The sequence below is a fragment of the Schistocerca serialis genome, chromosome 1 (assembly GCF_023864345.2).
Source record: "Schistocerca serialis cubense isolate TAMUIC-IGC-003099 chromosome 1, iqSchSeri2.2, whole genome shotgun sequence".
NCBI lineage: Eukaryota > Metazoa > Arthropoda > Insecta > Orthoptera > Acrididae > Schistocerca > Schistocerca serialis.
Window position 1 is genome coordinate 1,196,044,290 of NC_064638.1, and position 14,558 is coordinate 1,196,058,847.

General features: G+C 41.6%; 1 protein-coding gene across 1 annotated transcript in view; it reads left to right on the forward strand.

The window, feature by feature from the left end:
* The first annotated feature begins 260 nt into the window (after positions 1-260).
* The window catches only part of LOC126456526 (uncharacterized), a 427,095-nt gene continuing 412,797 nt past the window's right edge, over positions 261-14,558 (forward strand). The window contains exon 1 of the mRNA XM_050092278.1: positions 261-312. The gene's annotated coding sequence lies outside the window, so the exon portion shown is untranslated. The remainder of the gene's footprint in view (positions 313-14,558) is intronic.

The following is a 14,558-nucleotide window of genomic DNA, read 5'->3' on the forward strand; positions in this document are numbered from 1 at the left end:
TATCGACCTTAACACTCACGGCCGGAACACAATCGTGCCGAAAATCGGCACAGTATGTAAAACACAGATTCTGGGGGGCCAAATAAAAAAAAGTCACCTCATCCCACCGCGCCACGCCAATGTCCGTGGATGCTGTGAGGAGCGGCTTGTCCGTTATTTGGATCTAATGTTGTTGTTGTTGTTACTTATGTTGTTTGTTGTTACCTGTGCGTGCGTGTGTGTGTTCCAGACGGGCGCCGCGCCTCTGGCGTCGACGTGCCGGCCTCAGTGCGCACCTCGCCTGACATGTGACGATCACACTCACGTTCACAGGTCAGTAGACTGCTTTAGTATCACCACGAGGGCTCATTCTCAAATCATGCTGCATAAACTGTTTTTATAAACTTCAACTGCGTCAACCGCTGTACGCTACCGGAGTTCCCAGTGATCATGAATAGAATCTCTCTGAAGAAGTGTTTATATTTTATGTTTGCAAAGTGTGCTACAGTATAGATACGTGCAAAGATGTGTTTAAATGTGACACGTGTGACAGAAATATGTGAAGTCTGCACGAGCTGTCAGCCGAGTAGAGTCGTCGTCTCGTAGCAACGTTTCGATGGAATGCGTCTCCTTCATCTTCAGGCGAAGTTCGCCTCAAGATGATGGAGACGCATTCCTTCGAAACGTTGCTACGAGACGACGACGCTACTCGGCTGACAACCCTTGAAGACTTCATATATGAATTTCGCCGAGAAAGCGTGCACTCACATATAACGTGTGACAGAAATCTATACTATGTGCGTGTAGTACGTATATAACGACTAACTGTAACACTTATATCGATTAGGATTACCTTTATTTAAGTAACTGTGTACCTGCAATTTATCAAGTGTGCAGTCTGTGTTGTCTGAACTCCTTGATGTATGGCAAGAAAATTAGAGTTTTGTGATATATATATATATATATATATATATATATATATATATATATATATGAAAAAAGAGCAAAAGAAGATGTTGAAATTTTAAATTATTGTAATATGAATATGTTTATGAAAGAAGTGTGTTTGTTACAAGCCGGTTCATGCTTAGGGCGCTCGTATTTGTAACAAGAAAACACTGCAGAGAAGTCCCTTCGCAACGAAAGTGGCATGGCGCGATGTAAAAGATGGGTTTGGCGGTCGAACTGAGCGGTTCCTTTGTGTGAATGGCACGCAGTGTGTGGCTAGCATTAGCATGGTACACCTCGATGGTGCTAAGAGAGGCAATTGGAAGCTGCATTAGAAGAGATTTGTCTCGGATGTGGATCTGGCTATTATTTAGTATTCACGGAATAATGGAGTGGCTCTAACATGTAAAAAATCCGACGCCAAGAAGAGATTTTATAGAGCATTTGCACATCAAGAGTCTTGAGTACAGCTAGCCGTCATTTCGCCTGCCACTAATCTTCACCACTGCTTCACAGACTTCATATACTTAGTTGCGTAATGTATATTGGCATTGGACCAATTAATTTTTGTGTCGTTTCAATAATAAAAACATAAAACGTCAATTCGTGTTCGAAACCATTACGTCAATCCTGGTCACGAGCCTTCGCTGGGTCCTCACAATAAGTGCTACTAAAACTGTGTATCCTGATTTAAATGAAAAATTCTGGCATTCATGTGTTTAAAAGTGATTTTGTTTCTTCTAAAGTATAAGGAGTAGCAAAAGTTAAAGTTAGAGTAAAGTGAAATTGTTACGGTAGGAAGTTTAAGTACAAAAATTTAAAGATTAATCAATGGAAAAGTGAAAACCTCAATTGTTTAAAATCTAAAACCATAAAAGTGAAGTTGGATAGGCTTTCGCTAAAGTATCCTCAGTTTATATATAAGGCTCGCCGGCCATTTGACCATCTTCTTTTTCTGCGCGGATGAACAAACAGTGCCCGAACTCCTACGGGAATCGGCAAAAATCCGCGAGTAATGAGTATAATGGGCAGGGGCACTATGAATACATTGCAGGACAATAAGTTGGGAATGTGGATCATTAGATTGTTTCCTTCTCCTGTTTTGGCCAGTGCTGAAGACAGTTCTCCATTAAGCGTACAAACTTACTGTCGTAGCATAAAATTTTGTCTTTCGATTTCTACACATTACACGGCTGCTGCCACACTTCCAGCATTTAGCCAATACAGTACGCTAAATCCAAATTATATTTGCTGCAAGGATGCCAGAAATGTTTCCTTTTCTTACTTGGCGAAAGAGGAATTTCTCTGTAAGTACGAAGTTGTTTCTACAATTGCCTCTCGCAGGCCAAAGTTCTTTTCAATATATGTGTGGTTCTCTTCTTGGTTATTCCAAACCTGTTTTCTTCTGCATACAGTTTGACCATCAGCACCACATTTCATCTCCTTTATAACCGGTTGTAAACTGTTTCCTAACACTAAATTTTGTTGTGCTTGGATAATTCTCTGACGTATATTACGGGACCACTGAAATGTTAATGATGTTTTTATGGACTTTCAAATGCTGTATGTATATTCCAATATATTTAAGGTTTTTTTGGGATTCCTATTTAACAGGAAACATTTGAAGTAATCGTTACACACAATTCGAGACGAACTGTCAGCAGTTAACATGCAATAAAACTAACTCAATGAACGGAACGCCGCATCAAACTTTTCATCCACATTGTTTGAATGGTATGAAAACTAACTTCGACCTACACTACATGGCTAATACAGTATGGTGGGCGGAAAAGCCTGCCAAATGTGTAAATAATGGGTCGTAATTGTACGCGAAAATTGCAAACGAGCAACTGTTATGGTTTTAGTTTGTTGATAATAAGTGTCATACCTATCGTGGAAATTATAGTATAAAAGGTTATAGACAAGGAGTATTTCAACTTCTCACAAAGACTGTGCTTATGTGTGTGGAAAGGAAAGATTCAAATGGTTGAAATGGCTATGAGCACTATGTGACTTAACATCTATGGTCATCAGTCCCCTAGAACTTAGAACTACTTAAACCTAACTAACCTAAGGACATCACACAACACCCAGTCATCACGAGGCAGAGAAAATCCCTGACCCAGCCGGGAATCGAACCCGGGAACCCGGGCGCGGGATAAGTGTATAGGAAATTACGTCTGTTTCAAAAGTCACACACGCATCATCGACGCAACTGTAAATAATGTAACAACTACAATACATGTGTAAAGATGTTATATAAGTGGCTTGTCTATTTACTTGTTGGTATAATTATTAGAGGCATTTTAAAATAGCCACCGGCCGAAACTGGCCATAATGGAATGCCGGCACGGTAGCTCAGTGTGTTCGACCAGAGATGCGCTAGCCCTCTGTAATAAAAAAAGGAGTAAAGGCAACAACGATCAACTTGAACAGATATCCTGTGACGTCCGCCAGACGAAACGCAACGAACGATACCGAACAAAAAGAAAAGAAAAAGAGCAGAATAAAAGATGGATAGAGCGTCTGCCGTGTAAGAACGTGATCCAGGGTTCGAGGCCCGGTCTGGGCACACATTTTCAACTGTCCCTGTTGACTTATATCAACGCCTGTATGCTGCTACGGGTATTCATTTGATTGTAATTTTATCCTGAGTTTATTATAAAATGTAATTTTGTAGGATTACAGTACAAGATTGTGTAGATATTAATGCAAGAATACCTGCTTCACAGGTGATTAAAGTACATATAAATCATTAATGAAACGATTTGCGGTAGTACTATGAGAAGTGAAGTTATGCACATTTTCAAAGATAGTGCAGTTTTGGTGCCCATCATGAATTGTTCCTTCTGGAGTTAATTAAGACCAGTGTTGCATTCTATTACCTTGCAAAGTAATTTAAATGAATGATTATCTTTTAGAGATAGGTTTTACTTGTGGGTCCCCATCATATTGTCCTCCTATTAAGAAAAAAATGAACTATTACTGTTACTAAGGAAAATTGCTATATCCAGAGGAGCTTAAACAGTGTATTTAAGATATTATTTTTCTTGATTTGTGTTATTTATGTCAGTTAAAATAGAAGCACCTAATGCCCAAAATTAGTTCCGCACTTCATGCAGTGATGTTTCAGTATTTTGATTAAGTAATACTAGTGACTGTGGCCATCATTAGTATGAGTTCGGTGCAGTTTCGCTCCCTATAATTTACTGGTGTGTATGTGTGTGTGTCATTGGTAACTGCTGCCACATACAGTACATGTGCACTGTGTCAGTCTGTATCCTGTTTGCTATTCATAGGGAAATCTTAACACAAGTATCTCCAATAACTAATATCCAATTTTCTCAAATGTATATTTCCAAATGAATGTGCCTAATTTGGCTGGTGACTGTTCATTATTTTTCATTCACTTATAATTGTACCACTTCTGTTAATTCCCAAGGTTAAGGCCTGTTTGGTTTTAATGTCAACTTCACAAAATTCGAAATTATAGTCCGATACCCCTTTACATTAGACACACGCACGCTCTAACTTTGAAATCCTCTCAGACAGTAACATCAGCGTGTTTCACTTTTCCAGTGACAGAACTAAACGATCAGTTACTAGGGAATATTGATGTAGCCCCTGTATGCATGAAAAGGACCAAAAATGAATGTAAAAATACACAACCATACAGTTTAAAATAGAAATAGATTTAAATGAGATATCAATAATCACAACAAATCTATCAATATATGATAATCAGATAATTTTCTTCGTGCTAATAACAACTGAAGATTCCTGTCACGAATAGGCGAAAATGGCTGCGACACACGACTGAGACAATGTTTTCAAATATCAACAATATTGTTATCAATGTAACATTATTTGTTAAATCTGTTCATGAAATTATAAAATTTGTTAAATCTCTGTATGAAAAAATAAGTTCCAAGAAAGTAGTTTCACGAACAGGGGAGGCGTGGGGAGGTGGGGAGGCGGGACGCAGATGGGAGGAAAAATGATGGTGGACGCTTAGCTTCGCCAGCTTTAGCGGGGTCAAGCGAAATCAATGACTTTAAAAGTTAAACGAAGCGAAAATAAGCTTAAGGAGGGCAACACGACAACTGTTCATTCAATTCTAAAGTGAAGTTTTGCCCAACTATCATACCGAAAATCCTGTAAGGGTAATAAGCGAATTGAAATGTTTTACTCAGTCGCTCACTGAATACACTGGCATCGAAACTAAACAAACAGAGAGGGCTCAATTACTGAATTTGGTCTTTAAATAGTATTTCATTGCGGGAAGTCGTAATGCGGTTCGCTCCTTCAGTCATGGCACAAACGATGCAGTTGTATTGTCGCAAATATTGAGATAAATGGTCACGGAACACAAATTCAATTAAAACTGCACAAGAGTGGAAAGGCATCGGGACCGGACGAGATTTTGCCAAAGACCTTGCTCCCCTATAGCCGTAGTTTTTCAGCCGCTGGAGTAACGAAGGATGGAAAAAACGCAGATCATTCTCTTTAGATAAGGGTTGTCGATAGATGCATATAGTGGTGCGTCTATACCATTGTTCACGTTGGTATCTAGAATCTACGAGTTACGATATAGCATCCGATTTTTGGAAAAACGTCATCCACACAGTTCCTAAGATCGCAAGACATGACAAGTGCGAGAATTACCACACCATCACCTTAACAGCCAATGCATCCAAGTTGCTGACAAAAGTAATACACAGAAGAATGGAAAAGAAAACTGAGGATTTGTTAGATGACGATAAGTCTCGCTTTAGGAAAGATAAAGGCACCAGGGAGGCAGTTCCGACTTTATGGTTGATAATGGAAGCAAGACTGAAAAAAAAAGACACGCTCATATTATTTGTGGCCCTGGAAAAAGCGTTCGACAACGTAAAATGGTGCAAGCTGTCCGAAATTCTCAGAAAATTAAGGCTAAGCTATAAGAAAAGGCGAGTAGTATACAATATGCACAAGAACCAAGATATAGTACGAAGTGCACGGATAAAAAAAAAGGCATTGACGGAAATAAAATAAAGGTTCAAGAGTGAGATTACAGTTCAAGATGAAAGGATATCAATAATAAGATTCGCTGACGGCATTGCTATCCTCAATGAAAGTAAAGAAGAATATCAGAATCTGCTGAATGGAATGCAAAGCCTGATGAGTACAGAATATGGATTAGAGTAAATAAAAAAAAGACGAAAGTAATGACAAGTAACAGAAATGAGATCAGCGAGAAACTTAACATCAGGATTGGTGATCGCGAAATGGATGAAATTAAGGAATTCTCCTGCCTATGCACCAAAAAATCTATGACGGATTGGGCAAGGTCTTCATTTGAGGAAAAAATTTCTGAAAATTCACGTTTGGCGCACAGCATTGTGTGGTAGTGAAACATGTACTGTGAGAAAACCGGAACATAAGAGAATCGAAGCATTTGAGATGTGATGGTACAGAACAATGGTGACAATTAGGTGGATTGATAAGGTAAGGAATGAGGTCCTCCGCGAAATTGGCGAGGAGAGGAATACATGGAAAACACTGACTCTCCCGGTAGAGAACCAATTAAGACGTCAGAGAATGACTTCCACGGTGCTCGAGGGAGCCGGAGAGGGTAAAAACTAAAAACTGTAGAGGAAGTTACAGACTGGGATACATCCAGCAAATAATCGCAGCTGCTACTCTGATACAAAAAGGATGTAAAAGGATGGCACAGGAGAGGACTAGACAGACAGAACTAGAGAGATTGGTTCGCCTACATGTTCGTGTGCTCACCGCGGCTGACTGCCGTGTTCAGGACTTCCTTCCAGATAGAACCCAAAACGTCCTTAAGGAACAAATTCCATAAATATGAGGGTAACATCAAAAGTATCCTAAGCAGGTGTAATAGTGCGTATACTGTTCACAGTACATATTAAAGATCCACCGTGAAACTATTCACCGGTGATACACCGTCTTATATGCGACATGATCACCCGTGAATATTCTCATCCACATGGGATGTCAGATGTAGCCTTCGTATGTGACACGGTGAGTCCCTGAATGTAACACTTCTCACCAAAAAGAAATGCCAGGTGCAAAATACACAGTGGATTGTGCGCTGATGTTGCTCTCACTGCATCGGCGCCCATTTCTCCTATCACAACTAGCGACAATTTGCTTACCATTTGTTTCGTAAAGATGACTCGTTTTTGCCCCCTTTCGGCTTCTTCTCCACCGACCGCTGGCTCTACTACGCATGCAATAAACATTGCATACCGGAATGGCACGTTATTACAGTGAGAATTGCGAAATAGTAAGATCAAACCTAATTTCCTTTCTATTCATAACATCACAGAATCAGGAAAACGATTCCTAGAAGCAGTTTAACGTTAATGTAGGCAACAAAGTTCCCGGTTAATAATCATTTCTAGGTCACCGTAAAAAGTCATATAAAATTTTTTTTAAAATACGACTTCGCATAGGTACGTTTTTCGAGGCAACTTTTAACAAATAGTTCCTTTTTCAGTCGAAATCACACTTCACACACGGACTCACTTATTGCCTCTTCGGAAACCGGTCTTAGAATCCTTGCGAACTGTCTGCACTGTTTACTCCGGGAGCGCATGTGATTGGTTGATTCTGTGCACCAATGATATCAACATTCACTGAAAGCTGAAGATTTTTTTTTTTGTATGAATTTAGAGACCTTTAAATTATTGTTAAAATGTTCTCAAATCAAATAACATCACAGCACTGCTGGAGCTCTTTATGGATGTTTAAACACTAAATCTTGGGGTGAAGCCTCGTAGACAAATCACCGCTGTATCTATTGCCTACAATTCGCCCTATCATTCTCACGCTCTGAGACCACCTGTCGCTTAGTGGTATGGTAAGTCTTATGATCCTAAGTTTTTGATAGCGTACAGAGACTGAACGTTTCTATACCGCACAGTAAATCGTAATAACAAAATGCAAGAAAATGCCGCAAAGGCAGAAACGCAAGAAGACTGTACCAAAATGCAGGAAGTTCTGCAGAGAATCGACGATTGATGCTGGGACCAAGATTTGCGTCTGAACGTAAACAAATATAATTATTGCAAATAAACAGGCAGTGCCCTTCCATGATACTACATCTACCTATATACTCTGCAAACCGCTGTAGTGTGCGTCATTTCCACTTGCAAGTAGCGCGCGGGAAAAAACCACTATCTATACGCCTCCGTATGAGCCCTAATTTCTCATATCTTATCTTCGTGATCCTTACATCTACACTACGTGATTACTCTGCTATTAACAATAAAGTGCCTGGCAGAGGGTTCAATGAACCACCTTCAAGCTGTCTCTCTACCGTTCCACTCTCGAACGGCAGGCGGGAAAAACCAGCATTTAAATTTTTCTGTGCCAGCCCTAATTTCTCTTATCGTGACGATCATTTCTCCCTATGTAAGGGGGTGCCAACAGAATGTTTTCGCAATCGGAGGAGAAAACTGGTGATTGAAATTTCACGAGAAGATCCCGTCGTAACGAAAAACGCCTTTGTTTTAGTGATTGCCACTCCAATTCACGTATCATGTCTGTGACACTATCTCCCCTATTTCGCGATAATACAAAACGAGCTGCCCTTCTTTGTACTCTTTCGATGTCATCCGTCAGTCCCACCTAATGCGGATCCCACACCGCACAGCAATGCTCCAGAATAGGGCGGACAAGTGTGGTGTAAGTAGACCTTTAGTAGACCTGTTGCACCTTCTAAGTGTTCTGTCAATGAATCGCAGTCTTTGCCTTGCTCTACCCACAATGTGATCGTTCCAGTTTAGGTTATTTGTAATTTTAATCCCTAAGTAATTTACAGCCTTCAGGTTTGTGTGACTTATCGTGTAATCGAAATTTAGCTGTGATTCTTGAGTTTCTCCCGGCGGATTTGATAATCAAAATATCCACGGATGTACTGCCGGTCTACAGTGTCCAACGGGCACAATATTTCGGCGATCATACATGTCGCCATCATCAGGTGAACTGACGGATTGAGCTCCTGTGAACGTGCCAGCACGGGGCTCCGTACACAATGGCTTCTCAGAGGGAACTGGGTTCGGTCGCGGCGGCGGCCGATTTAAATGCTCTCCGCCCGCGGCGCGCTCCCTCCGCTGTCCGCGCCCCGCGTCACGGTCACGCGGTGGAACAGATTGCGACGGTGTCTGAGATGACGTCGGTGTGATGGCTCTGTCCACCGTGGTCGTCACAACTATACGTTTGCTCGATTTACTCTTGATTAACCCGATCGCTGGTTCCCAAGCCCTGCTAAGATTATAGCCACAGTCACGGTTTATGAGGTCGTCATTGGTGCAAATTTCGATGGCCTGTCTAACAACGCTGTGCCAGTATCTCGACGTCTGTACCAGAATCCTCGTGCGTTCATACTCCATAGCGTGATTGTCCAACAAACAATGTTCAGCGACCGCCGACTTGCTCGGATACATGAGTCGAGTGTGCCTCTGGTGTTAACGGCATCGATCCTCAACACGACACGTCTGACCAATATACGACTTGCCACATTGACACGGAATCTGGTACACGCCACCCTTCATCTAACCGAGTTCATCTTTGGCCCTCCCCACCAGTGCACGAGTTTTATTCGGAGGACAAAACACAGTTCCGACCCGGTGTTGCTACAAAATGCGGGCGATTTTTCCCGAGAGTGCGCCTGTATATGGAATAAACGCAGTGCCTACCTCCTCCCTCGTGATTTCATCCATCCCCATAGGTTTTGCTAGGTTGGGCGGAGAGCACGTTGAATCTGCCACTCTGAGTACCCATTTTTTCGAAATATCGTTCTCAGATGTTCCAATTCGTGGGGTAGACTCTCTGCGTCAGAGATAGTGCGCGCCCTATGTACTAGAGTTTTAAGTACCACATTCCTCTGTGAAGGGTGGTGGCAGCTGTCTGCGTGCAAATACAGATCAGTGTGCGTTGTCTTGCGATACACCCCGATACGCCCGCATTTTGAAAAAATACCGGGTCGGAACTGTGTTTTGTCCTCCGAATAAAACTCGTGCACTGGTGGGGAGTGCCAAAGTTGACCTCGGTTTGAGGAAGGCCAGCGTGTACCAGATTCCGTGTCAATGTGGCAAGTCGTATATTGGTCAGACGTGTCGTGTCGAGAATCGATGCCGTGAACACCAGAGGCACACTCGACTGATGTATCCGAGCAAGTCGGCGGTCGCTGAACATTTTTTGTCGGAAAATCACGCTATGGAGTATGAACGCACGACCTAAAAATATGGAATGTGCCTTTTGCCCTTCATCCAGTGTTCGCAGTATATCATCTAAGAAAAGGGCAAGATGAGTTTCTCACGAGCACTGCTTTCTAAGACCATGCTGATTCGTGGACATAAGCTTCTCAGTCTCAAGAAAGTTTATTATATTCGAACTGAGGATATGTTCAGGGATTCTGTAGCGACCTGAAGTTAGGGATATTGGTCTGTAATTTTACGGGTCTGATCTTTCACCCTTCTTATGTACTGCAGTCACCTGCACTTTCTTCCAGTCACTTGGGACTTCGTGTTGGGCGAGAGATTCACGATGAATGTGGTCTAGCTAAGAGGCCAATGCCATAGGTTTTTTTCTATTTTCTGGTCATCAGTCTACTGACTGGTTTGATGTGGCCCGCCACAAATTCCTTTCCTGTGCTAACCTCTTCATCTCATAGTAGCACTTGCTAACTACGTCCTCAATTATTTGCTTGACGTATTACAATCTCTGTCTTCCTCTACAGTTTTTGCCCTCTACAGCTCCCTCTAGTAACATGGAAGTCATTCCCTCATGCCTTAGCAAATGTCCTATCATCCTGTCCCTTCTCCTTATCAGTGTTTTCCACATATTCCTTTCCTCTCCGATTCTGCGTAGAGCCTCCTCATTCCTTACCTTATCAGTCCACCTAATTTTCAACATTCGTCTATAGCACCACATCTCAAATGCTTTGATTCTCTTCTGTTCCGGTTTTCCCACAGTCCATGTTTCACTACCATACAATGCTGTACTCCAGACGTACATCCTCAGAAATTTCATCCTCAAATTAAGGCCGGTATTTGATATTAGTAGACTTCTCTTGGCCAGAAATGCCTTTTTTGGCCATAGCGAGTCTGCTTTTGATGTCCTCCTTGCTCCGTCCGTCATTGGTTATGTTACTACCTAGGTAGCAGAATTCCTTAACTTCATTGACTTCGTGACCATCAATCCTAATGTTAAGTTTCTCGCTGTTCTCATTTCTATTACTTCTCATTACCTTCGCCTTTCTCCGATTTACTCTCAAACCATACTGTGTACTCATTAGACTGTTCATTCCGTTCAGCAGATCATTTAATTCTTCTTCACTTTCACTCAGGATAGCAACGTCATCAGCGAATCGTATCATTGATATCCTTTCACCTTGTATTTTATTCCACTCCTGAACCTTTCTTTTATTTCCATCATTGCTTCCTCGATGTACAGATTGAGGAGTATGGGCGAAAGGCTACAGCCTTGTCTTACACCTCTCTTAATACGAGCACTTCGTTCTTGATCGTCCACTCTTATTATTCCCTCTTGGTTGTTGCACATGTTGTATATAACCCGTCTCTCCCTATAGCTTACCCCTACTTTTCTCAGAATCTCGAACAGCTTGCACCATTTTATATTGTCGAACGCTTTTTCCAGGTCGACAAATCCTATGAAAGTGTCTTGATTTTTCTTTAGCCTTGCTTCCATTATTAGCCGTAACGTCAGAATTGCCTCTCTCGTCCCTTTACTTTTCCTAAAGCCAAACTGATCGTCACCTAGCGCATTCTCAATTTTCTTTTCCATTCTTCTGTATATTATTCTTGTAAGCAGCTTCGATGCATGAGCTGTTAAGCTGATTGTGCGATAATTCTCGCACTTGTCAGCTCTTGCCGTCTTCGGAATTGTGTGGATGATGCTTTTCCGAAAGTCAGATGGTATATCGCCAGACTCATATATTCTACACACCAACGTGAATAGTCGTTTTGTTGCCACTTCCCCCAATGATTTTAGAAATTCTGATGGAATGTTATCTATCCCTTCTGCCTTATTTGACCGTAAGTCCTCCAAAGCTCTTTTAAGTTCCGATTCTAATACTGGATCCCCTATCTTTTCTATATCGACTCCTGTTTCTTCTTCTATCACATCAGACAAATCTTCACCCTCATAGAGGCTTTCAATGTATTCTTTCCACCTATCTGCTCTCTCCTCTCCATTTAACAGTGGAATTCCCGTTGCACTCTTAATGTTACGACCGTTGCTTTTAATGTCACCAAAGGTTGTTTTGACTTTCCTGTATGCTGAGTCAGTCCTTCCGACAATCATAATTTTTTCGATGTCTTCACATTTTTCCTGCAGCCATTTCGTCTTAGCTTCCCTGCACTTCCTATTTATTTCATTCCTCAGCGACTTGTATTTCTGTATTCCTGATTTTCCCGCAACATATTTGTACTTCCTCCTTTCATCAATCAACTGAAGTATTTCTTCTGTTACCCATGGTTTCTTCGCAGCTACCTTCTTTGTACCTATGTTTTCTTTCCCAACTTCTGTGATGGCCCTTTTTAGAGATGTCCATTCCTCTTCAACTGTACTGCCTACTCCGCTATTCCTTATTGCTGTATCTATAGCGTTAGAGAACTTCAAACGTATCTCGTCATTCCTTAGTACTTCCGTATCCCACTTCTTTGCGTATTGATTCTTCCTGACTAATGTCTTGAACTTCAGCCTACTCTTCATCACTACTATATCGTGATCTGAGTCTATATCTGCTCCTGGGTACGCCTTACAATCCAGTATCTGATTTCGGAATCTCTGTCTGACCATGATGTAATCTAATTGAAATCTTCCCGTATCTCCCGGCCTTTTCCAAGTATACCTCCTCCTCTTGTGATTCTTGAACAGGGTATTCGCTATTACTAGCTGAAACTTGTTACAGAACTCAATTAGTCTTCCTCCTCTTTCATTCCTTGTCCCAAGCCCTAGGGTACTCTTTGTAAAACGGAATTTGGATTTCATATGCACGTGGTGATTTTTTTTCTTACAAATACTTCAGTTGTTTCTCTACCCCACGGATGCTTATTACTATGTCGCCCATACGGGACTCTGTCCGAAGGTCAAATGACGGTATCTTTGTACGATACTCCTGTGTGAAGTACTTCTTAAATGTTAAATTTAAAACTTCGCCTTTTGTTTCACTGTCTTCCGCCGGCGCACCAGTCTGGTCAATAAGGGACTGAATGGAAGCTTCATACTCGATTAGTGATTTTACATAAGACCAGAATTTTCTCGGGTTATCTGCCAGATCTTTTGCTATTAGCTACAAATCACAAGAAACAGTGACTATCTAAAATATCTGCCAGCAGCCATCTGAGCATGAACGACCCCTTTAAAGTTGTGAATGTTAGGAAAACTGTTTTACATTCACTGGGAGAATCTTAAGGTAATCTAATTCATCCATGGGACAAGTGGCACACATTAAACCTGTTTGACCAATTGTGCTACCAAGCCGGCCGGAGTGGCCGTGTGGTTCTAGGCGCTACAGTCTGGAACCGAGCGACCGCTACGGTCGCAGTTTCGAATCCTGCCTCGGGCATGGATGTGTGTGATGTCCTTAGGTTAGTTAGGTTTAATTAGTTCTAAGTTCTAGGTGACTGATGACCTCAGAAGTTAAGTCGCATAGTGCTCAGAGCCACTTGAACCATTTTTTGTGCTACCAAGGGTCGTGTGCCAGAGATATCAAAGGTACCTCAAGTAGTACTTTTTCTTCATGTGGATACTTCCTTATGTTCTGGAAGTACAGGATCTGCCACTAATCGTTGTCTCGACTGTAAATGGTGATTTAATGATAGGTCTAGGTGCCCTGTAGAGAGGGACAGGAACCAGCGAAAACTCACAGTGTAACACCCATCAACGCCCATCACCCTAACCATGAATTTCGAAGTGTTGCCATCCACTGAAAATCAAACGGAGGCACCAAGATGCACTGCACCTCTTCAGAAACATTATGTATCTGTATTGACTCGTTCCATGACCATGGAGACTTCTCCTTAATTTGGTTCCACCGAACAATAAATAAATAAATAAATAAATCACGTGTCGAAGGAAAGTGCACCCAAAACAGCAGGGGTCTATTAATCATCGGTAGTTAAAATTGCGGCCAATAATGTTGACTCTTAGGGAAAATGCTGCGAGAGACAGAACGCAACACGATGTGCACTAAGTGTATATCTCTGTGGACTTCATTCAACATATTGAAGACGAAATGTTGGCTGCGAAAGAGAAACTATACAAATGTGAAGAGGTTGAAAAATCAGCCAACCAGTTGCACAACAAAGATTTATTAGCCCTTGACCGAGGTTTCGATTTTTATTTAATATATTCTTCAGGAGGAGTGGACCTTCTTACACCAAATTCGCTTCATCTAATCTATTGTATCATCATGAGATGTAACAAGGCTCACTCCTTTTTAAAAAGATATTTTTTTTAAAATATCGAAACCCAGGTCAAGGGCTCATAAACGTTTGTTTTGCTAGTGGTTGGTTGATTTTTCAACCTCTTCATACTGAAGACGCTCTTCTGGCAGCCAGTAATACAACAGGGTGCAGCCAACCCCAGGT